We start from the raw sequence: 23,394 nt of genomic DNA, 5'->3' as shown, positions 1-23,394 counted from the left end.
AGTAACAGACCTAATAAGGTATGAATAAAATGGAGCTATTAACTTCTTTCGATTGTGAGGAGATACCATGAAGGATAAGTTGTGCAGTGATGATCTAACCATTACAGGGACAAGGTGGTCAAAGGAGAGTGTGTAATCCGCATAGATGCAAAAGTTCCAGGCCACTGTGCCAGATTTATCTGAAATGTTATCTGTATGGTAAGTGTTAGTGATGCTAGATTTACCAAAGGAAACAAAGTTGCATCTCTTATCATGTACGGTAGGTCCGTGATTAATATACCAAGTGTTGCTGGAATACTGAATATCAGAATTGGATTTGATCACCACTAACCCCCTCCCTTACACATTTTGTCATCATCAGCCTTGGTTATCCATAGTCCCTTAGTACAAGTTTTTCATGTTGACAAAGTATATATTGAAAAGGAGGGGGCCTCAGGACAGGGGTATGTGGGACACTACTAGTGATGTTTTTCTATCAACGGCAAACAGCCCAGCCTTAGTGGTATGGATCGCATACCTATCCCATGAGTTTGAGTTAATGTTGACTTGAGAGAGTTTGTCAATAAGTTCAGCATGGGCAATAGTGTCAAAGGCCTTGGCAAGGTCCAGGTAAGTAATGGAAACTGCATGCCTGTGTGTAATTCTTTCAAAGAACTCCATCAGGGATGATCTGCTGTTTGCAAAGTTAAACTGGTGAGTATCCTGAAATGTAAGGTCAACTATATCTTAGATTAGTCCGGTGGTACTATATTTCATGGCCGTCAAATAAAACTATTGCGACTAATAGACCTATAATTCCCAGGGTCAGTAGAGTGACAACCTTTAACACAGCAAAGGCTATTTTTCACACATCGGAATTGTAACTAATAGACTCAAACTGAATAGCCGATGGAGAGGTTTGCTAGGTAAGACTTGATGCTTCTCAAGAGACATCTGGAATATTGACAGGATCTATGAAATGAGCATTTTTTTTTTCATTTTGGAAGTTGTGAGAAGGACTTTGTCCAAAGTGATTTTGGAAGGGATGGTGTGAGGGGAAATGGAAGGGACAAATGGGGCAGGTTGGTAACACTGGAAGAGAAATTGTCTTAAAGAATATTAGCGGTGTCTTTGAGGTCAGAAAGGTATGTACCAGTAAAGATAAAATAATTACAGAATCGTTGGTTATTTCATTTAGTTGAAGATGTCAGCTTTGCATTTCCCAATGCTAAGCTTGCAGGACTTGCCAGTTTTAAACTCCTTTAATAATGATGACGTGGACAACTTTTAGGGAAGACCAGGACTTTTTTATTAATCAGAGTTTGTTGACGTGAGAGTCCCACTATATGGGTTTAGTTTAAACTTGCCATTTATGTTTACATTAGATGGGCATAGATGCTTCAGTGCATCTAAGCAGAAAGCAGCAGATTTCAGAGGAGTATGCAATCTCAGGTACGTGGTTTGCTCTTAAGCTATTCTACTTGTGATTATCCATTAGGTCAGTGTATAGATTTTGGAGGAATATATGAATGTGGAGGAGCTGCTTGTGACCTCAAAGCGGTTTTCAAAAAAAGGCTCATGGCAAGATGATCATATTTTACGAAAGAAGTCATATTTGATGAAAGGATTAACAAGCAAGATGATGCAATTAAGAGAAATATTTGTGAGGACAAGAACAAGAGGATTCAAATCTCTGGTAGGCAGGACAACAGTTTTGTTAAGTGTATTTATATTTGCAAAGTCCACAAATCTCTTGACATATTTGCTATTGGTATATGTTTGCCAGTTTGTATGGTCAGTTGAAGTTGTCGATAAGAAAGGTGTTTGGTTTGAAGTTTAATTTCTAACTGATTAAAGTAGTCTGCATGCTCTGAAGGGGTCTTAGAGTTCAGATATTGACTATAATGAGAAAATTTAAGTGTGACTCTGACTTCTGCCAGTTCCAGATTTGTATCCTGCTGAGTCTGAGAGAGGGAGTGGGAGTAAGCATAATTTTTTGTTGATTAGACTTCTATCATTCAGCAGGGGTACCTTGGTATTATCTGTGCTGGAATTGTTATGTTCAAATGGCCTTTGGGTAAACTCTGCCTGTAAAGGGCACTATGGCGGGTTGCAAAAGGTTTAGTTTTAGCCAGAATGCAAAAAAAAAAACAATTGTCAAAAGGTGCATGCCATTCTTGGCAAAGAAGGGAAGAGTGTCTGACTATTTCATCCCATGCAGAGACCTACTGGATACCGCTAGAATGGAATTTACTAGCCAGTTACTAAAGACAGATTTTTCCTTGAATTTAGGTATTATTTTTGGTGAAGTTGGAATGCTGCTGTATGCCAGGGTTTTGCCTTCTTCAAAGATGTGTAGAGAGCTCAACAGTGTCTCCCCCAACTGGAACCAAAGAAGCAGCTAACTGTCATTTCTTTTGCTAACATGAGTGTCCTGTGTCTATGTCTTGCAGTGGATTCAGCAGTGACTAAAGCAGTCTCTGATGTGCTACAGGCTCATGGGGACCATAATGCTACAGGCTTGCAGTATAGGTGTCTCCCATTAACAGCTGGCATAAATGTGGACTGGGATGCAGTATTAGTACTTTCAGTTCATGGCTGACGTAAACTAGTAAGATGTCTAGGTGGCACTGGAGGCTTCAGGAAGGATTTCTTTACTATTACAGCATATGTAGGAGTAATGCTGTGGTACTGTAGTATAGTTGTGGTGCCATTCACTGACCTGTAGGTGGGATAGAGAGACTCGCCTCCAGTTTAGATAAATGGATGTATGTCTCTCAGGTGGAACCAGTATATGTTTAAAAGAAGTGGGTTGTCAGTAAGCACTACCTCAGACATTCAAGTGCTAATAGACTTCATGTTGGCAAGTAGTGTTTTTTCAGGTCTGTTAATAACACAAGTAAAGCCAATAGAATTTGCATAAAGTTGTAAACCTAAAGTCAGAGCAAAACAATGACGATTGAGGACACACAGTGTATAAGTAGATCTGATGTTGTAAATCTTCATTCATTCCTTATTGATAGGACTTAGGTTCCATCCTCGGAACCGACACGGCCGGTACCAAGCTCGCGCCAGCCAAAAACTCTCAGCTAAGACATACCCACAATGCCCCTTTCATAGTCACTTCAGATCTCATCATTCCTCATCAGACGTGCCAAGCCTTGTCTCAAGCTAAGTGTGGCTTTTTTTGTGGTTATTTCTAGTTTTAGTGTCCTTTTAGCCAGTTTATTGTCTACGGTTATTTCTCGTTTCTACTTTCTGTATTTCCTGACTAAACCCTACCCACTACCTTGGTAGTTCTTTCATACCATTGTTGGTACTACTCCCCTCTTCCCTACCTAGTAGGTCCTTCTCTTACCTTTTTTGGTATTTCTTAGTACAATTGTGGGTACTCCTTTCCTAGATCTGTACAAAAAAAAAAAAAAATTTTCTGTCCCTTTCTCGTGTTTTGGTAGATTTAGTTATTTTGTAGTGGTAATAGTGTCTTATAATGTCGGGTAAGGCCAAGCTTGGGTTCAAGCAGTGTGATAAGTGCAGGTGTAAACTGCCCAACTCTGACGGTCACACCCTGTGTGTTTATTGTTTGGGCATTCACCACCTTAACGTTTCTTGTGACATTTTCTCTAGCTTCAGCAACCATCTATTGGCTGAACGCAAGAACAAGCTTATTCTAAAGGGTATGCTGAAATCAACCTTCACGAGGCTCTTTCTGGGACAGAGGTCTCAACACTTCCTAGGCATAAGGACGTGATCAAGCATAAGGAGAAACTGAGTCTTTCGGTTCCGACATCCCCGTCCTCCTCGGAACCGAGTCGACACCAGGCTTCTCCCGCGCCGATGGCGCAGACAGCTTCAGCACCAGGGTCCCTGTCTTCTCCCTTGGTGCCATCCTTGATTCTGACTCTGACTCTGACTCTTTCCACTGTACCAGCTTCGGTACCATCCCCCTTGGTGCCGATCTTGATTATGACACAATCTACAACCACTGTACCTGCATCGGCACCATCCCCGGCCATTGTGCCGATGTCTTACTGGTAATGACACATTTGGTTCCAAAGGCAGAGCACCTTCCCAGAACTAGGTATTCTCCCTTTTATGACCCCCTTTTGGGCCAACAATTTAGTCCATTTCTTGAGAGACCATACTCTCCATTGGCAGCGTCCTTCAGATCTACCAGGAGTCTTTCGGAACAAGATGTAGTGAGGGTTGTCGACCAGCTTTTGGCAGCTAGAGTATTAACCACCCAGATCAGGTCTTTCCTCCCTCTTGGAATGGAAGCTCTCACAGCATATTCTCCTGTATCCTCCTCCAACATCCCACCAGGTCTAGGATACTTCGGTACCGATGGCCATCCCAGTGCATACTGTCTTGGCTCCGACAGTGGAGGCTTCCCTGTCGGCACCGATTATTCTTGGTGCCATGGCTCCTTTGGAACTGGCACACTCGGAAAGTGGAGGCTTCCCTGTTGGCACCTATTACTCTTGGTGCCATGGCTCCTTTGGAACTGGCACACTCTCGGAGCAGTGATTGGTCTGTCGGCACCATGGCACCTAGTTTGGTGCTGATTTTTTCTGTGGCGCCGTCTACAGCCACAGCTCCCCCGGCAGCTACTGGTCCTCTCTGAGCTCCTCACCTGGAGGCGGGCTCCTCAGGGTGGGGTATGACCTTGGTTCCAAGGTCGTTCTTCTCGGTTCCGGACTCCCATCCCTCCTCGAGTGTGCCTGCTTTCCAGGTGATGGAGAGGATTCTTGCTTCAACAGGCTTGCAGTTTGACACAATTGGCATCGGAACCAGAACCCCCCCTAGCAGCATGCAGCTGTCCCAACCTCCTACTCTGGGATCTTGAGCACGGGAGCCTCAAGACCTGCCCGTGAAGGGAACCCTTTCTCCGGAGTCCTCAGAAGACCCCTCTGGGGAGCCACCCCAGAAGAAACTTTGCAAGAGGAAGCATCTTGATTCCCTTGAGGAATCCATCATTGAAGACACCGATTACAAAGAGGGAGAAGGATCCCCTCGGTCTCCCCCGAAAGACGTCTCATTTGGAGACATTCTCGAGATCCTTAAGCAGAGGGGAGACTGGAAGTCCTCCAACCCTTCTTTGGAGGAGTCTCTGTTCTTGCAAGCTTTCCATGCTCGACCATCTACTTCCTGGGTGACCCCACCTGTGGATGAGCTCATTAGACTTATTGCGCAACATGCCTGGAAGGCCTCGGACAACATAGAACTTCCCCCTGAGGCCAGATAAAATTTTGTCCACTACTGAAGACCAACCCAACTTGTCCAAACAGCTGGTAGTTGATTCCATGGTCATGGTGGCAGCAGCCAAGAGGGAACTGGCAGAAGATAGTTCCACTGTTCATCCCCCGAACAGGGAGTCTCGGGCTATGGACAGACTGGGGAAGCAGACCTATGCTTCAGTGACCTTTGCCATTCGGTCACTGAATTACCTGGCACACACTGCTCGCCTCTAAAGAGACCTAATTTCAGAAATGTCTGCCTCTTTGGTGGAGGTACTGCCTGAGGAGGTGCAAGACACTGTTGCCTCTTGGAATCCATCTCGAACTCCTCAATGCACCTGATTTCTCACACTACCGATGGGGCAGCTCGATCAGCCACATCCGGCATCATCATAAGACGGTATGCCTGGATGCGTTTGTGTGACTTCACGGACCCTTTTAAATCTTCCTTTGTCAACGATCCTGTTGACAAATCTTCCCTTTTTGGTCCCAAAGTAAGAAACACACTATCACGTAGTGAGAAGGACGAAAAGACCTTGTCTGCTGTGGGCATCCATTTTTCCACCTCCCAGAGATCCTACTCCAGGAATCAGGGGGTTTTAATTGTGTTTCAAAAAGTCCAAAGTATTTTTTCATGACACTTGTGATGAGCAATTCCCCCCAGGGCAGAGGGGTCAACTCATCCGGAAGATGCCCCTTTTGGGGCATAGGGGGGCCGCGCAACCAAGGTGCTAGGGATTCCTTCTCTGGCTGACCCTGCTAGGGATTCCTTCTCTGGCTGACCCTTCCAGCACTCCTGAGCAGTGGCCCGATTGCTTCCTTCTGGAAACAGTCGGGGGTCTGTTTTCTCTGCACCTACAGGCCTGGCAACTCATAACAATGGATGTGTGGGTGCAGAAAATAATATCCAGAGGTTACCATATCCCATTTGACCTTACTCCCAGACCCGTAAAATGAACCCCGATGTCCCACCCAGTCAGAGGGAGGCTGCAGCCTTAGAAATCAAAAAGCTGCTAAGAAAAAGAGTCATTCAACCAGTCCTACAAGACCAGAGAGGATCCGGGATTTACTCTAGGTTCTTTTTAGTGCCAAAAAAGACAGGGGACTGGAGACCAATCCTGGATCACAGCTTACTAAACAAATTTATCAAACCTCAAAAATTCCGGATGGTGACGATACAGTCCATTCTCCCCTTTCTGGGGAAGGACAACTGGATGTGCTGTATAGACCTTCAGGATGAGTATTACCACATAAAGATGGACAAAAGCTCCCGGAGATTTCTCCATTTCAGGCTGGGAGCCAATCACTACCAGATGTTCTTCGTGTTTCACTGTTGCAGTCATCACACTTGAGTTATCTGCCTGCAGGCAGCCCTCAGTCGGCCCGAATACCAGAGTCTTGGGATTTCTGCATTGGATGCTGTCACCTCTTCCATGACGTCAGGTCATCAGGGGTATAAAACATGCAGCCGACACCATTACATCAGCTTTTATTGCCGTGCGGGAGCCCAAAGCAGAAGCAGTTCGCAAATGCCAGTCGGCCGCTACTTGAAATTTCCATTTTTCGAGTTTCAAACCTGAAGTCTTCTAAAGCTAAGAAACCCATTGGGGATTCTTTTTTCTTGCTCTAACCGATGTCAGAAAAAGTTAACAATTGTCTTACCTGTGGAAAGCAAATACCTTACAGAGATTTTCATTTTTACTGTGTCACCTGTTTAGGCCCAGACCACGACATCCCTCACTGTCAGTTTTGTACCTTGTTTAACGCCCGAACTATTCGTCGTCGGGCTGTCTTTGTTGCTAAATTCTTTTGCTCTTGTTCTCCATATTCTGAAATGGCTTTGGTAAGTCATCCAACTACCGATCTTCTGAAGAAACGTAAGGATAAAGACAGAGAGAGACCGCATAGGTCCAAAACTGCTGACTATGCTTCCGTTAAGCTAGTCGCCAGTCCACCGGTACTCAGTGAGGCACCTTCGCAGCCCCTGATACCCGCTTCTACAGAATCACAGGCCTCTGCTGAGACCCATTCGGAGTCCAGTATGCTGCGAGATGCTTCTTCGATTATGGAACCTGCGAATGTCTCTACCTTGGATGGGTCTGGAGCCACTGTGCAGGCACCGGCTTTTGAGGGTGTATTCCGACCTTCCGATGTTCGTATTAAACCAACTACTTCATTTCTGACTAAAACAACCGAGTTTCTCAGACCCAGAATTTGTACTATGCCTAGAAAACAGACGACCAAAGCACATGCTCAAGCTCCCATGCCACAGAAACAAATGCTTAGAATGGCTGAAGACCTTAAAACTCTAATTAGGGGATGCCAGCCTTCCCCCTCTAAAAGACAAATAATTGATTTCCCTTCTGATTCAACAGACCATGAGTCAGATGACTGATCCCTCTGATTACCTGGGCTTACCCTTATCTACCTATGAGGATTCAGATGCAGAGGATTCCATTCCCTCTGCCTCCCCTCCAGAGGACTTTTCTTTTGGTGAAACCTTGCATACCTTAAGAGAGCATTTCCGCTGGGAATGCCAGAACTACCCACAGTCCAAAAAGAGACTCGGAGAATTGTTAGACTTGCCTCAGCACAGGCCTCTAGCTATACCCCCTGTCCTGTACTACAGGGTACCTGACTCTCACACATTTCTCTTTACGAATCCCACTGTGGATCCAGAGACCATTTCCCAGGGACCCAAAGGTATTAAGGCTACTACAGCCAAAAATCCTACCCCTTCGGATAGGGATTAGAGGGCTTTGTTCAGATGGGGCAAGAAGGTGTATACCTCTGCAACTCTTGCCATCAGGGCTTTAAATTGCCAGTTTCACATGTTGAAGTACCAGCAGCATATTATGGAACTAATTAAACAAAAAATGTTGTTGCTTCCAGATTTTGCAGAAAATAAAGATTTACAAGAGTTAATGCATTCTGCAAACCAAGTCAACAAACATATTTTGCAGTGTGGTTTTGATGCCTTAGAAGCATCTTGCAGGGCTGCTGTTACTGGGTCTGTACTGAGAAGGCATGCCTGGCTGAAGGAACAAATCTTGCCAGACCATGTCATTGCAAAATTACTAGATGCTCCATTAAACCAGGAACGTCTGTTTGGCATAAAAGCAGAAGAGGTTCTTAAAAAGATGGAGGAAAAAGCTAAATCTATGCAAACTGTTAAATATTTCATACAGGTACACCCACCTAGATTCAGTAGGCATTGGCCTTCAAAAAACTGGTCCTTTCCAGTCCCTACCTGGTCTTCTCAGCCCAAGCCCACGGGCAACAGACCACCAAAGCTACAGTCTCAGGGTACACAGAGATCTAAACAATGAAGTGCTCCCCCCTCAAAAACAGGGAGTGGTAAGCCACCCCCTTATGGAAAAAATTCATAATAACCTGTCTGTCATCCTTCCCAGCCATGCCCAAGTACCTGTACCCCTAGGAGGAAAACTCGCCTTGCATGCAAAAAACTGGATGTCAATTACCCAAGACCGATGGGTCCTAAACGTTGTATCCCAGGGATACAGATTCTACTTGCACTCACTGCCATCCCCAAGCGGGTTGCCAGACCTTCCTCCAAACCAGTGGGCAGAGGCTCAAAAGCAAGTGCTTTCTCTTCTCAGTATCAGGGCTATTCAACCTGTTCCAGTAGAGCAAAAAGGACAGGGTTTTTACTCCAGACTGTTCCTGGTGCCCAGAAAAGAGGGCTGTTTGTGCCCTATCAGACTGTCCATTCTCAACACCTTCCTGGTGGTCCCAAAATTCAAAATCCTTACACTACAACAGCTCCTTCCTATGCTAGCCAAGGACTCCTGGCTAGTCACCCTAGACCTAAAAGAAGCTCCTCATAAGGGAGTCTTGCAGGAAATATCTACATTTCAGGGCAGGCTGTATGCACTATCAGTTCTCTGCACTTCCCTTTGGCTTATCTGCTGCGCCCAGGGTATTCACAAAGTGCCTGGCTCCAGCCATTGCGTACTGCAGGCAGAGAAAAATTCAAATTTATCAATACTTGGACGATTGCCTGATTCAGGCGGACAGTCAGGAATTGCTACTTCAGCACCTGGCATTTGTAAAATGACTTCTAACTTCCCTGGGGTACACCATCAACAAAAATAAATCACACCTCGTGCCCAGCCAAAAGATTGTATTCCTGGGAGCAAGCTTGAACACAACTTCCCAGATGGCATTCCTTACTCCAGAAAAGCAGGTTTATTTGACCAACTATGTCAAACTAATGACCACCAGAACCCAGCTATCTGCAAGAAAAATACTGCAAGCCCTAGGGTTCATGGCCTCATGCATTCTACTAATTCCATATGCAAGACTGCATATGAGGAAACTTCAGTGGTACTTAAAAAGTCTCTGGTGCCAACATTCTCAGGACCTTGAAACAATTATTCCCATCATTCCTTGTCTAAGGGCAGAGTTCCTTTGGTGGGCAGAGACTTGCATCCACAACAAGAGACTCCCTTTCACTCAACCCCTCGCCGACCAAACCCTGGCAACAGACGCATCAGACTATGCATGGGGGGCTCACATGGCTAGCAAATGCATTCAAGGCAAATGGAGCCCAGGACAAATTCACCTACATATCAATCAAAAAGAAATGTTAGCTGTACATAATGCTCTGTGACAGCCTTCAAATACCTTATCCTTCCAGGACATCTCATGATAAAGATGGACAACACCACAGTTATGTGGTACATAAACAAGCAGGGGGGAACTCATTCCTACCCACTCTGCAGGTTAGCCATGGCCCTGTGGAACACAGCCTTGAGCAACCAAGTGCACCTGCAAGCTCAATTCCTGCCAAGCAAACAAAATTCACAGGCAGACATAAGCAGAGATCTACTGGACCCACACAAGTGGAAAATGGAACCCAACTCATTCAAACTTCTAACCCACAGATGGGGGATGCCAGAGGTGGACCTTTTTTGCCTCCCCCCAAAACCATCAATTGAGCAAACTTTGCCCCAGAAATCCCCACAGCTAAGTATGGAAAGTGGATCTCCTATCCTTTACATGGGAAAACCTCTCAATTTATGCCTTTTCCCCTCTGCCCCTCCTCTCAAAAGTACTACTCAAGATCAAACAGGACAAACCAAGGACAATCCTTATTGCACCGGACTGGCCCCGCCAGCACAGGTACCCACTCCTACTCAGTCTGGCAGCAGTGCCACCCTGGCACCTACATCAGACTCCCTCCCTGCTGTCCCAGCAGGAGGGACAGATTTTCCATCCTCAGTTGCAAACCTTGAACCTTGCAGCCTGGCTTATCCCTGAATATACCACCAGCAACCCTCAGCAAACAGGTGCTGGACGTCATCCTTGAGGCCAGAAGGCCTAGTACTATGAAATCCTATTCAGAAAAATGGAAAACTTACTGTTTTTGGAGCCAGTCTCAAGGAAAGGACACAGCCGTGCCCACCTTACCTCAAATCCTAGATTACCTAGCAGAGTTGCTCCACAAAGGCCTATCCTTCTCTTCTATTAAGATTCATGTCTCACCATCTCAGCTCATTATAATACTGAGCCACCTCTCTTTTCTCACCCTCTGGTCAAACAATTCCTGAGAGGAGCTAACAATTTAAGATCCTGAGGAGAGCTCCCACCCCTGCCTGGGGCCTCAACTTTGTATTAGAGAAGCTCACGCTTCCCCCTTTTGAGCCTGCTTTTACAGCACAGATGTTCTTCGTGTTTCACTGTTGCAGTCATTACATTTGGGTAATCCTGCTGGCAGTTTGCCCTCAGTCTGCCTGAATTCCAAAGTCCTGGGTCCTGCATCGGCTGCTGTCACCCCTTCCCTGACGTCAGGTCGTCAGGGGTATAAAAGATGCGGCCGAGGCCATTTTCTTTAGCCTTTCTTGCCGCGCGGTGCCCGAAGCAGAAGCAGTTCACAAGTGCCGGTCAGCCGACTTTTGAGATTTTCATGTTCGAGTTTCAGATCCGAAGTCTTCAATAAAGCTAAGTACCCCATTGGGGAAACTTTTTTCTTGCTCCAGACCGATGTCAGAAAAAGTTAATAATTGTATTTCTTGTCGAAAGCAAATACCTCATAAGGACTTTCATTCTTACTGTATTCTTTGCCTAGGCCCTGATCACAACGTTGCTGGTTGTTGGTTTTGTGCTAGATTTAACCAACGCACTATTAAGTGTCGGTATGATTTTGCTTTAAACTATTTTGGACGCTGGTTTAATTATCCAGAAATGTCTTCGGATAGCCATCCGACTACCTGAGTTCACAAAAAACGCAAAGAAAAGGAGAGAGATAGACAACCAAGGCCCAAAACTGACGACGAAGCTTCTCCTAAGCCAGTCGCCGGTTTGCCAGTTCTCAGTGAGGCACTTTTGCAGCCCCTGACGCCCGCTACTTTAGAGTCACAGGCCGCTACCGACTCCCACGTGGAGTCGGCCATGCCGCTGGAAACTCAAGGTATTGGAGCCTCTGATACTATTCCTTCAGATGAGTTCAGAGCTGCTGAGCAGGCACTGCTTCTGAGGGTGTATTCAGACCTAAGCATCTTTACATTAAACCATCCTCAGCTTCAAAGGCAAAGACTAAAGCACCTTCTAAAGCAAAGAAACAAACTCAAGAGCCACGCGGACAGGCCTCTATGCCCAAAAAACAGATGCTCAAAATGGCCGAAGACTTAACTACCTTGATCAGGGGTTCCCATCCCCCTCCTGATAAGAGGCCTAGGCAAGAGACTGACTATGAATCTTCAGGTCAGGTGTCTATTTCTTCTGATTCTTCTTCTGATCAGGAATATTCTCTTCCCCCATGAGGATTCTGATGCTGAAGAATCTTTACCTTCAGCTTCTCCTCCTGAGGACTATTCATTTGGGGAAACCTTGCATACCAGGAGGGAGCACTTCAACTGGGAGAGCCAAGATTTTTCAGAATCTAAAAAGAGGCTCAGGGATTTCCTTTTACTGCCTCAACACAGGCCGCTAGCCATTCCACCTGTGTTAGATATTGTAGATGATGTGTTTTCGGAGTCTAGTCTTACCCCCTGATTCCTTACCTCTAGCTCCTGTTAAGCCTGCCAGATATTACAGGGTTCCTGACTCTCATAACTTTCTTTTAAAAAACGCTGCTGCAGACCCAGAAACTATTTCACAGGGTCCCAAAGGAAATAAGGCTTCTGCTGCAAAAACCCTACCCCCTCTGACAGAGATTCTAGGGCACTGGATAGATGGGGAAAAAAGGTTTACACATCTGCTACCTTGGCTATAAGGGCCTTAAACTGTCAGTTTCATATGCTCAAATATCAGCAACATGTCATGGCATTGCTTAAACAGAAAATGTTATTAAACTCTGAATCTGCAGAAAACAAGGAAATGCAGGATTTATTGCTGCAGCTGAACAAGTTGGAAAGCATACTTTGCAATGTGGTTTTGATTCTTTGGAGACCTCCTGCAGGGCCGCAGTTATGGGTCCTATAATTAGGAGGCATGCTTGGTTAAAGTAACAAAATCTGCCTGATCATGTCAAAGTTAAATTATTAGACGCACCTTTACAGCATGATACTTTGTTTGGTGTTAAGGCAGAGGAGGTGTTAAAGAAAATGGGGGACAAAGCTAAATCTATGCAAACTGTCAAAATTTTTTACAAGTACAGCCACTAGGTTTAGTAGACACTGGCCTACAAATAATTGGTCCTTTCCTGTGTCAGACAGATCTCAAAGAGGCAGATCCAGATGCCCTAGAGGCAGATCCCAGGCGCAGGGTTCCTACAGGTCAAAGCAATGGGGTGCTTCTACCTCCAAAGTTGGAGAAGACAAATCACAACCATACAGGAAACAGTCCCAATGACTTCCCCCTGCCTGCACCAAGCACTTATCTCCTGGCAGCACCCTTAGGGGGAGAATTAGCACTTTTTTCTCAAAATTGGCACATTATAACCCAGGACAAGTGGGTTCTAAATATCGTATCACAAGGGTACAAGTTCCAATTCCATACCCTGCCAAAGGCAAACGGTTGTCAAGATCTGCCAAAAAATCAATGGACAGAGGTACAAAAACAAGTCTCATCCCTCATTTACATGGGGGCCATTCAGCAAGTGCCAGAGCAAGAGCAGGGACAAGGATTTTACTCAAGACTGTTTCTGGTACCCAGAAAGGACAAGACCTGGAGACCAATACTGGATCTATCTATTCTGAACACATTCCTGGATATGCCAAAATTCAAGATGATGACTTTGCAGCAGCTTCTGCCCATGCTGGGCAAGAACGCTTGGCTGGTGACTCTAGACCTAAAAGAGGCATACCTGCATGTCCCAATCAGGCAATTATGCAGAAGATACCTCAGATTTAAGGCTGGCTCAATGTACTACCAATTCTCTGCACTGCCCTTTGGCTTCTCTACTGCGCCCAGGGTCTTTACAAAGTGCCTGGCGCCAGTAATTGCATTCTGCAGACAAAGAGGAATACAAATATATCCTAACTTGGACGACTGTCTAATTCAAGCAGAGAATAAGGACATTCTTCTACAGCATCTGGCGTTTGCGAAAATACTTCTAACATGCCTAGGGTACACAGTCAATGAAAAGAAATCAAAGCTAGTGTACCCTCTCAAGAGATAATATTCCTGGGTGCAAGCTTAAATACAACTGCCCAGATGGCTTATCTCATGCCAGACAAACAAAGGCAACTACCTATTTCAAAATGTTGGCAACAAGGGCCCATTTATCTGCAAAAAAAAATCTGCAGGCTTTGGGCTTCATGGCATCCTGCATCCTACTAATTCCATATGCAAGACTGCATATGAGGAAACTTCAATGGTACCTAAAAAGTATTTGGACTCAACATTTCCACAGCCTGGAAACAATGGTTACTCTCATTCCCTTCCTACAACAGGAGTTTTGATGGTGGGCAAAGGCTTGTCACCAAAACAAGGGACAGCCATTCACACTACCCCCAGATAGGCAGACACTAACAACGGATGCATCAGATTATGCCTGGGGGGCCCACATGGCAGGAAGATGCATTCAGGGGACATGGTCCTCAACCCAAATGCATCTACATATCAATCAAAAAGAGATGCTAGCTGTTCAGAATGCCCTGACAGCCTTCAAGGACCTACTTCATCCGGGACAAGTACTGATAAAGACAGACAACACCACGGTCATGTGGTATATAAACAAGCAGGGGGGCACACATTCTTACCCCCTTTGCAGACTAGCCATGACTTTGTGGGACACAGCATTAACTTACCAAGTACATCTGCAGGCACAATTCCTGCCAGGAAGGAAAAATACTCTGGCAGACGAGCTAAGCAGAAACCTCATGGATCCCCACAAGTGGCAGCTGGATCCACAAGTCTTCAGCATGATAACAAGGAAATACATAGATCTATTTGCCTCCCCTCACAACTACCAAATAAAAAGATTCTGCACAAGGACTTATCACAGACAAGTATGGAAAGTGGACGCCCTATCTTTCAGCTGGAAAAACCTATCAGTGTATGCCTTTCCCCCACTGCCTCTCCTCCCCAAGGTATTCCTAAAGGTCAGACAGGAGAAGCCAAAAATGATACTGATTGCCCCAGACTGGCCCCGCCAGTACTGGTTCCCAATCCTAAAGAACTTGTCTTAATGCCCAGCTTGTACCTTACCTCAAATACCTCATCTACTATCCCAGCAAAACATTCAGATCCTGCACAGCCAACTCAGGACTTTAAACCTGGCAGCATGGCTGATAAGATAAAACGCACCTCTCAGTAAAGCTGTAATGGATGTCATCTTGGAGGCCAGAAGGCCTAGTACTAGAAAATCTTATGCTGGAAAAATGGAAGAGATTCTGTCCTTGGAAACAGACACAAGGAACTGATACAGCTGTGCCAAATATTCCTCAGATTTTGCAATACATAACTGAGATGCTGGACAAAGACCTTTCTTTTTCATCTATTAAAATTCATGCCTCTACCATTTCTGCTCATTACAATACAGAGCCACCAATCTTTTCTCATCCCTTATTAAAACAGTACCTCAGAGGAGCTAAAAATTTAAGGCTTCCAAGGAGATCACCAATGCCTGCATGGGACCTCAACTATGTCTTGGAAAAACTCACCCTGCCTCCTTTTGAGCCAGCTGCTACTGCTGATATAAAGTTTTTATCTTGGAAAACAGCTCTGCTCCTAGCAATAACTTCTGCAAGACGGGTTTCAGAGCTACAGGCACTCATGGCTGTGGAACCTTTTATCATTTTTTATCCAGACAGGGTCTCTCTGAGGACAAACCCAACATTTATGCCTAAGGTGGTGTCCAGTGTGGCTCTTAACCAAACTATTCATCTGCCAACTTTTTATCCAAATCCACAGAACAAGGGGGAGAGAATTCTGCATTCTTTGGACATACACAGACAGCTTAGATTCTACTTGGACAGAACCAAAGTTTTCAGAAAGCGCAATTACTAGTGGCATGCAGGATCACAAGGAAAGGCTATCTCAAAGCAGACTATTTCAAAGTGGATAGGTTACTGCATTCGTTTCTGCTACTTACGCCATGGCAACCAGTGCCTAAGGGCATTAGGCCACATTCAACCAGAGCTGCTGCCACTTCAGCAGCTTTTCTCAGGGGAGTACCAACCAAGGTTATTTTAGAGGCTGCTACTTGGAGTTCAGTGCACACCTTTACTAAGCACTATCATCTGCCACTCTACTCTAAATCCAGGGCAGGCTTTGCCACTGCAGTCCTGCAGGGCCTCATAGTCGCTCCTAATGCTGTTTAGCTCCAGCCTCCCATCCATAGCGTTGGGACTCTACCCAAACGTAATGACTGCAACAGTGAAACACGAAGAACATAGTACAGTTGTGTACGCTTACCATAAATGTAGATGTTCGAGTGTATTCACTGTTGCAGTCCAGGTTACCCACCCACCATCCCCCTTTTCTTCTGATGGAACCTATCTTTCCTTCTCTGATTTATACAACCTATGCAGTGTATTTGCTGGTAGATGAAGGTAAAGTTTATATTGGTGCATGTATTTATATATATATATATATATATATATATATATATATATATATATATATTGGCTACCCTTTTAGGGGGCACCTGACATCTGGGGCAAGAAAAACTATAGAAAATGGTGTCGGCCGCATCTTTTATACCCCTGACGACCTAACGTCAGGGAAGGGGCGACAACAGCCAATGCAGGACCCAAGACTTTGAAATTCAGGCCGACTTAGGGCAACCTGCCAGCAGGATTACCCAAATGTAATGACTGCAACAGTGAATACACTCTAACATCTACATTTATGGTAAGTGTACACAACTGTACTTTAAAATTCCTCTCTTGGAAAACAGCCTTACTTCTAGCCATCACTTCAGCAAGAAGAGTGTCTGAGTTACAGGCACTAATGGCTGTGGAACCCTTCATTATTTTCCATGCTGACAGGGTTTCCCTCATGACTAACCTATCTTTTATGCCCAAGGTGGTATCCACTGTGGCTCTAAACTAATCCATCCATTTACCGACGTTTTTCCCTAATCCTCAGAATAAAGGGGAAAGGATCCTACACTCTTTGGACGTACACAGACAACTCGGGTTCTACCTTGACAGGACTAAGCCTTTCAGAAAATCTGACCAACTGCTAGTCAGCTTTGCTACAGGGGCAGAGGGCAAGGCCATTTCAAAGCAAACTATTTCCAAATGGATAGCTACAAACACCATGGAAAACCTGCCCCACAGGGGATCAGAACTCATTCCACTAGGGCTACCTCAACCTCTGCAGCATTTCTCAGGGGAGTCCCTACCAGGAACATCCTGGAAGCTGCAACCTGGGGTTCTGTACACACCTTCACCAAGCATTACCACTTACCTGTCTTTTCTAAACCCAGAGCTGGATTTGCCACAGCAGTCTTACAGAGCCTGCTAATCAGCCCTACTATTACTTGACTGCCTCCACTATTCCTCAGCTTTGGGAATCAACCCAAGTGTGATGACTGCAACAGTGAAACACGAAAAACATAGTACAGTTGTGTACCCTTACCATAAATGTAGATGTTTGAGTGTATTCACTGTTGCAGTCCTGGTTACACTCCCTCCAGCCCCCTGACTCTTCTTTGCTTTCTACCTTTCCTGTTTTTGGCCATATCTTATGGCTATGGAATTTACTTTTTACTGGAGGTGTTCCAAGCTATGTAATTGCTTCCTATTTTGGGGGCTCCTGACATCTGGGGCAAGAAAAACTGATGTAATGGCATTGGCTGCATGTTTTATACCCCTAATGACTTGACGTCATGGAAGAGGCGACAACATCCGACGCAGAAATCCCAAGACTCTGGTATTCGGGCTGACTGAGGGCTACCTGCAGGCACATCTGAACATCTAAATTTATGGTAAGTGTACACAACTGTACTTTCAGAGTACTGCCCTTTGGTCTCTCGACAGCCGCCAGAGTGTTCATCAAATGCATGGCAGTCATAGTAACTCATCTCCCGACCACAAGGATTCCAGATGTTTCCATATCCAGATGATTGGCTCCTTACCACCATGACCAGGAACCTTCTCATCCTCAGTCTCTGTTACACTCAAGCCCTTGCTCTTCGCCTAGGTATCACGATCAACATGGACAAATCACACGTCTCCAACAAGAGCACTGGAATTCATTGGATCAATCTTCGACACAATGTCCTGTCAAGCTTCCCTTCCTCCTCACAGGCTTTCAAAAATAAGAAACCAGATTCAAGCCCACCTTCCACAGACATTTGTACCAGCATGCCTTGTACTACAACTATTGGGCTCTGTGGCAGCAACCATTACCTTAGTACCACTGGCGAGGTTCCACATGAGACTATTACAGTAGCTCCTTTCATCACAGTGGTCGACCTTAACCCACCCACTCGACCACATGATATGCCTTACAAACTTTTGCAAGAAAGAAATGCTATTGTGGATGAAACCAGAAACAAATCTTTGGTGTCGACCATTCTGTCTTCCCCAGCCCAAGGCCACTGTGACCACGGACACTTCCCTGTTAGGGTGGGGGTGGGGGCATTTCCAGGGAAAGATGGCCCAAGGCAGCTGGTCCTCCATGGAGGCAAGTTTGCACATAAATGTCCTGGAATTGAGGTCAGTTCTCTTAGCATTGTAAAAGTTCCACACATCCCTAACTTCTGGGACCATTGTAGTTGAATCAGACAACATGTCAATCATCTGGTACATCAACAAACAAGGCAGAACCAGGTCTTATCCCCTGTGCTGGGAAGCCATGAGAATTTGGCATTGGGTGATGACTTCCAACCGCTTTCTCATAGCAATGCACATTCCCAGGAGTTCCAATCTTATTGCAGACAATCTGAGCAGGAACATTTTGATGCCTCACGAGTGGTCCCTCAATCCGGCAGTAGCGGCTCAAATCTTCCACCGCTGGGGCATGCCTTGCTGAGACCGGTTTGCTTCACCCCTAAACAACAAATGGAGAAGCTACTTTGCCCTGATCCTCCCTCAGGGGGAGTCACCAAGGGATGCTCTGACACACGATTGGCCCCCGGGTCTACTATACACTTTTCCCCCCGTTTCCCCTCATCCCGAAATTCCTACAGAAAGCTCAAAGATGGAGAAGCAAAGTGATCCTCATTGCCTCTTATTGGCCCCGTCAAATCTGGTTCCCAGTCGTATGGTCTCATCTGATTCACAGCCTGTGGATCCTGGATCAATCCCAAGGACTGCTGTCTCATCCTCAGGGACTAATTCACCCCAGTGTCCACAGCCTCAAGCTCATGGCTTGGTTTCTCCACTTCGATGATTGCCAGGCTACCTGATATTTCATCCTCTGTTCACGAGATCCTTCTGGCTTCACACAAACCTTCCACCAGAGAAATTTATTCCAGTAAGTGGACTAGGTTCACTAGATGGGCCAAAGAGCATAACATAGACCCCTTTTCCATGCCTATTCAGAAGATCTTACAATACCTCACTAGCCTGTTGCATGCAGGAGCTTCAGCATCGACAGTTACAGTGCATTTAGCAGCTATTACAAACTTTCACAATGGATTTGACAATTCATCTGTTATGTCACACCGACTGTGCAAAACCTTCATGAAGGGAGTATTACATATTAAACCTCCTGTCAAGCCTCCTATAGAGCCATGGGACTTGACTTTGATGCTTCAGTCGTTAACAGTTCCTCCCTTTGAGCCTTCTAATTCCTGTGATATCAATTGTTTTGTCTTGGAAAACTCTACTTCTAGTAGCCCTTACCTCAGCAAGAAGAGTATCCGAGTTGCAGGCCTTGAGTGTCAAGAGACCATACTTGATTTTTCAAAGGGAAAGAGTTTCTCTGCATACTGACCCCTCCTTTTTGCCCAAGGACATTTCTGGGTTTTCCATTAACCGATCTGTTGACCTACTGGTTTTCTTTCCCACCATTCAAATATAGGGGAATACCTTTTGCATACCCTCAATGTTCATAGGCAACTTTGTTTCTACTTGGATAGAACTAAATCTTTCAGGAAAACGGATCAATTGTTTGTGGCCTTTGCAGGACCCAGAATGGGTAAGCCTGTTTCCAAAATGACCTTATCTTCTTGGCTCAGAAACGCCATTACTTTCATCTACCAACAGAACAATATGCCCCTGCCTTCCAAAATAAAGGCTCACTCAACTAGATTGATAGCTGCCTCAGTGGCCTTTCATTCCAGAGCCTCTATGGATGATATCTGCGCAGCAGCCACTTGGACAAGACCTCATACCTTTATCACTCATTACAAGTTGGATTTGGCCTCCATGGGACGGGCATCTTTTGGTTCTATGGTGCTCAGGAATGTCCTTCCTTAGGGCCACCCAGGACTCAAGTAGCTGGGGACTCGGTCCTGTCAGTAAGGAATGAATGAAGATTTACAACATCAGATAAAGAAGTTATGTCTTACCATAATGTTCCATCTGTGTTGTAGATCTTCATTCATTCATTACTTCCAGCCCTCCTTCCCCCTGCCTGGACTCCTGGAGGACTTTAGGATCTCCTTATTAGTTAAGGTATCTGCCCAGACAGAGCCTCCTTCTATCACTATTATTATTTCTATACTATAAGGGCAGGCAAACTCGATCTGAAGAGACTATGAGAGGGGCATTGTGGGTAGGCCTTAGCTGACAGTTTTTGGCTGGTGTGAGCTTGGTACCGGCTGTGTCTTTTTCGAGGACGGAACCGAAGTCCTATCAGTAATGAATGAATGAAGATCTACAACACAGATGGAACATTATGGTAAGACATAACTTCTTTTTTTGTTACAGTAGTAGGGGAGATAAAATCTCATTCAAAATTGATCTGAAGATAATTAGTTATTTCTGTAGTTGTCTGTGGATTCATAGTATTCTGGATCTGTTGTACACAGTGTGGGGGGGGGTAAATTTAATTAGCTAAAAGGAAATGCTTTTACAAAAAGATACGTGTGTACTTGCTAATAAGAGCTAGTGAAAGAGGAATTGGAGGGAGTGTTGTGGTCAGATTAATGTAAGGGGCAGACATCTAAAGGGCACCTTGGTTTATGAATGTCACAGAAAGAAAGAGACAGAGAGATGATGTCTGTTTTTCTCCACACAACAGTGTGTCCTACAGGAGTTACTCTTGAGTGAGCTTTCTCAAGAAAACCTTGAAACGCTTTCATTTGAGTGAGGTTTTTCAAGAAAATCGAAATGTTTTCTTTTCCTCTTGAAAAAAATATTGGTCTCTGGCATATTTCTTAGTTCATGATGATCAACCTTTTCTGATGTCTGTGACTAGCCAAGAGATACAGTGTTGTTTCCACTCCTAACCAGGACTTTTTATATGCAAAGACAAATTACTTTGTCATACTGCAGTGTCCCTGAGGCATATGGTTTTCCTCCACCTCTATGCCCATGCACTGATTTTGTGCTCAAATCTGTCGTCATTGTGTCCTAGCATCATTCACCAACAATCAGTATTATACCACTAGTCTTGTTACTAATGAAAGACTAAGTTCTGTCAGTGGTTTGCCACGCAAAGTGAGTTTTTTTCATTTTATATCTTCAATGACTAATATTCCTGCTCTTCTGTTTCCATACTTAAGTTTCTGTTTGTCCCAGTTCTTATCTATTCTACTTTCTTAAGCTAGCCTTCTGATTTACCACTCCTTATAAAGTACAAAGATCAAGAATTAATTCAGTAATTTGCCCGTCTGTCGCATTTCCAGACTTCCTTCGTTCCCCAACTAGTAATAGTTTTCCTCCTGTGTTTTTACCTAAAATATTTATTTTGCCCATCCCTTTGCCATCTTTTTTTCTCAAGAGGCAATTTTCATCTGTCACATAATTTATCTTTTTTTGTCATTCTCATCATCATTCTGTTTTTTCCTCACACTTCTCATCTTTCTGTAGGCCAGTTTATTTTCACTAATAACATTTCTGTTTTCTTTAATGCGGTTGGTTCACTTGTCTTCCTAATCTTCATTTGTCTCTAGATTGAGAGGTCTGGCAGTTTAGAGCAGAGGATTCAGGCTGTGAGCAGTTAACACGCTACATAATTCCCTCATCTTTTCATTTGACTAATGTGTAATCTTGAGTAAACTTAACTACAGTGCTTTGGGACAAATGGGAATTTGGAGATGACTCCTTATCCATCTTCTAGACTGCATACCTAGTACCTGTGGACCAATAGTATGTGACTTCATTCTCTTTCTCACTGCTGCCTTAACTTGTTCTCAGTTCTTTCCACGTTCAACACTTGCTGCAGTGTTTCATGACTAACTGAGGTCCTGTTCACCTATTAATCTGCTCCTGTGGTGTGTTCCAACATCGCTGCAGGGATGGTAAACAAAACCGAGCCAAGATTATTTTTGACAAGTGGTTTGCTCATGTCAGCCTCTGACAACTTTGCATTAGATGACACTTACAGATATTTTCCTTCCCAGCTGAGGAACTCCTTCACTGTTCAAGACCAAAGCTTCTGCTCTTTCTTTGTTCCTGCTTTACAATAGATACGGATATTTCTCCATTTATGCTGGAATATTAACGTCCCCCAATAATGTAGGCTTCCTCCATCTCTTTCTGTCCACTGACTTTTCTTTTGATAATGTCATCATTCTGTCCTGCTGCTGTTGGTTTGTGCATTATAGTTATTGACCACTGAATTGTGCTTTCACTTCCTTTCTGAAAATCAACACATCCATCTTTCCTTCCTTTGTCAGTTATCACAAAGTCCTCTAAAACTGCCTTATTTTCATTGTAAAATATATATTACTATCTTCTTCTTCTTTCGGCTTTTACCTGGTTAGGGGTTGCCACAGCGGATCATCTGTCCACTCATGATTGGCAGTGGAGTTTTACAGTGTCGAGTTGCTAGCCCGGCGCCCAACCTTCCACAGAAGGCACACACTCACACCTAGGGCCAATTTAGAGTGTCCAATCCACCTACTGCATGTCTTTGAGATGTGGGAAGTAACCGGAGCACCCGGAGGAAATCCATATGACCACAGGGAGGACATGCAGACTCCGCACAGAAGGCACCCTAGCCGAGAATTGAACCAGAGAACCTCTTGCTGTGAGGCGGCAACGCTAACCACTGCACCACCGTGGCCGCCCTAAAATATATATTACTATAACCATCACATTCTTTTTTATTTTTTCTGTACATGCTTAGTCAATCTACTTGTGTATCCCATTCCGTGTCCATACAGGCATAATATCCCTGTTTATCACACAAGTCTCTCTGCCATGCACCAAATTCTGTAGTTCTGTCTCTCCTTGCTATTCTTGCAGGTTGCACGGCAATATGAGAATATGTTGTTTGCTTCCCTGCAAAGCACTAATTGCCCTTTTGCTCTCTGTTGTGTCCCCTCAGCTGTATTTGCCTGATTTTTTTTTGTTCCTAAATGCAGCTTAATGGGAGCTTGATTTTTTTCTATATGTCTTAAGACGTAGCAACATCTCTACTTAAAGCAGTAGCTGTATGAGGACATCTGTGATATTTTCATCACAGCATAAAGAGTGAAGTAGATATGTCTGTAGAATCATTGCTGCTCATCATTTGGCACCAGTATAGTGGAAGAAAGTTTATTTTCATTTACTTGGTGATTAGAAAAAACAAGCAAGGCATAATACCTTGGCTGAATTGTAAATATAATTTGGAAATTTGCAGAAAGTGATACTTAACAGTAGGTATACAGCCTTTAGAATTATAGGAAAGTGATAAATGTTGTGAATAATTTTATAATACA

General features: G+C 44.6%; 1 protein-coding gene across 1 annotated transcript in view; it reads left to right on the top strand.

Moving 5' to 3' along the window:
• Positions 1–23,394, top strand: part of MRPL3 (mitochondrial ribosomal protein L3) — a 780,509-nt gene that overhangs the window by 446,358 nt on the left and 310,757 nt on the right.

This window comes from Protopterus annectens, chromosome 3.part1, assembly GCF_019279795.1.
Source record: "Protopterus annectens isolate FY-2018-M chromosome 3.part1, PAN1.0, whole genome shotgun sequence".
Taxonomy (NCBI): domain Eukaryota; kingdom Metazoa; phylum Chordata; order Ceratodontiformes; family Protopteridae; genus Protopterus; species Protopterus annectens.
Note: the sequence above shows the minus strand (reverse complement) of the source record. Positions and strands in the feature narration are given on the sequence as shown.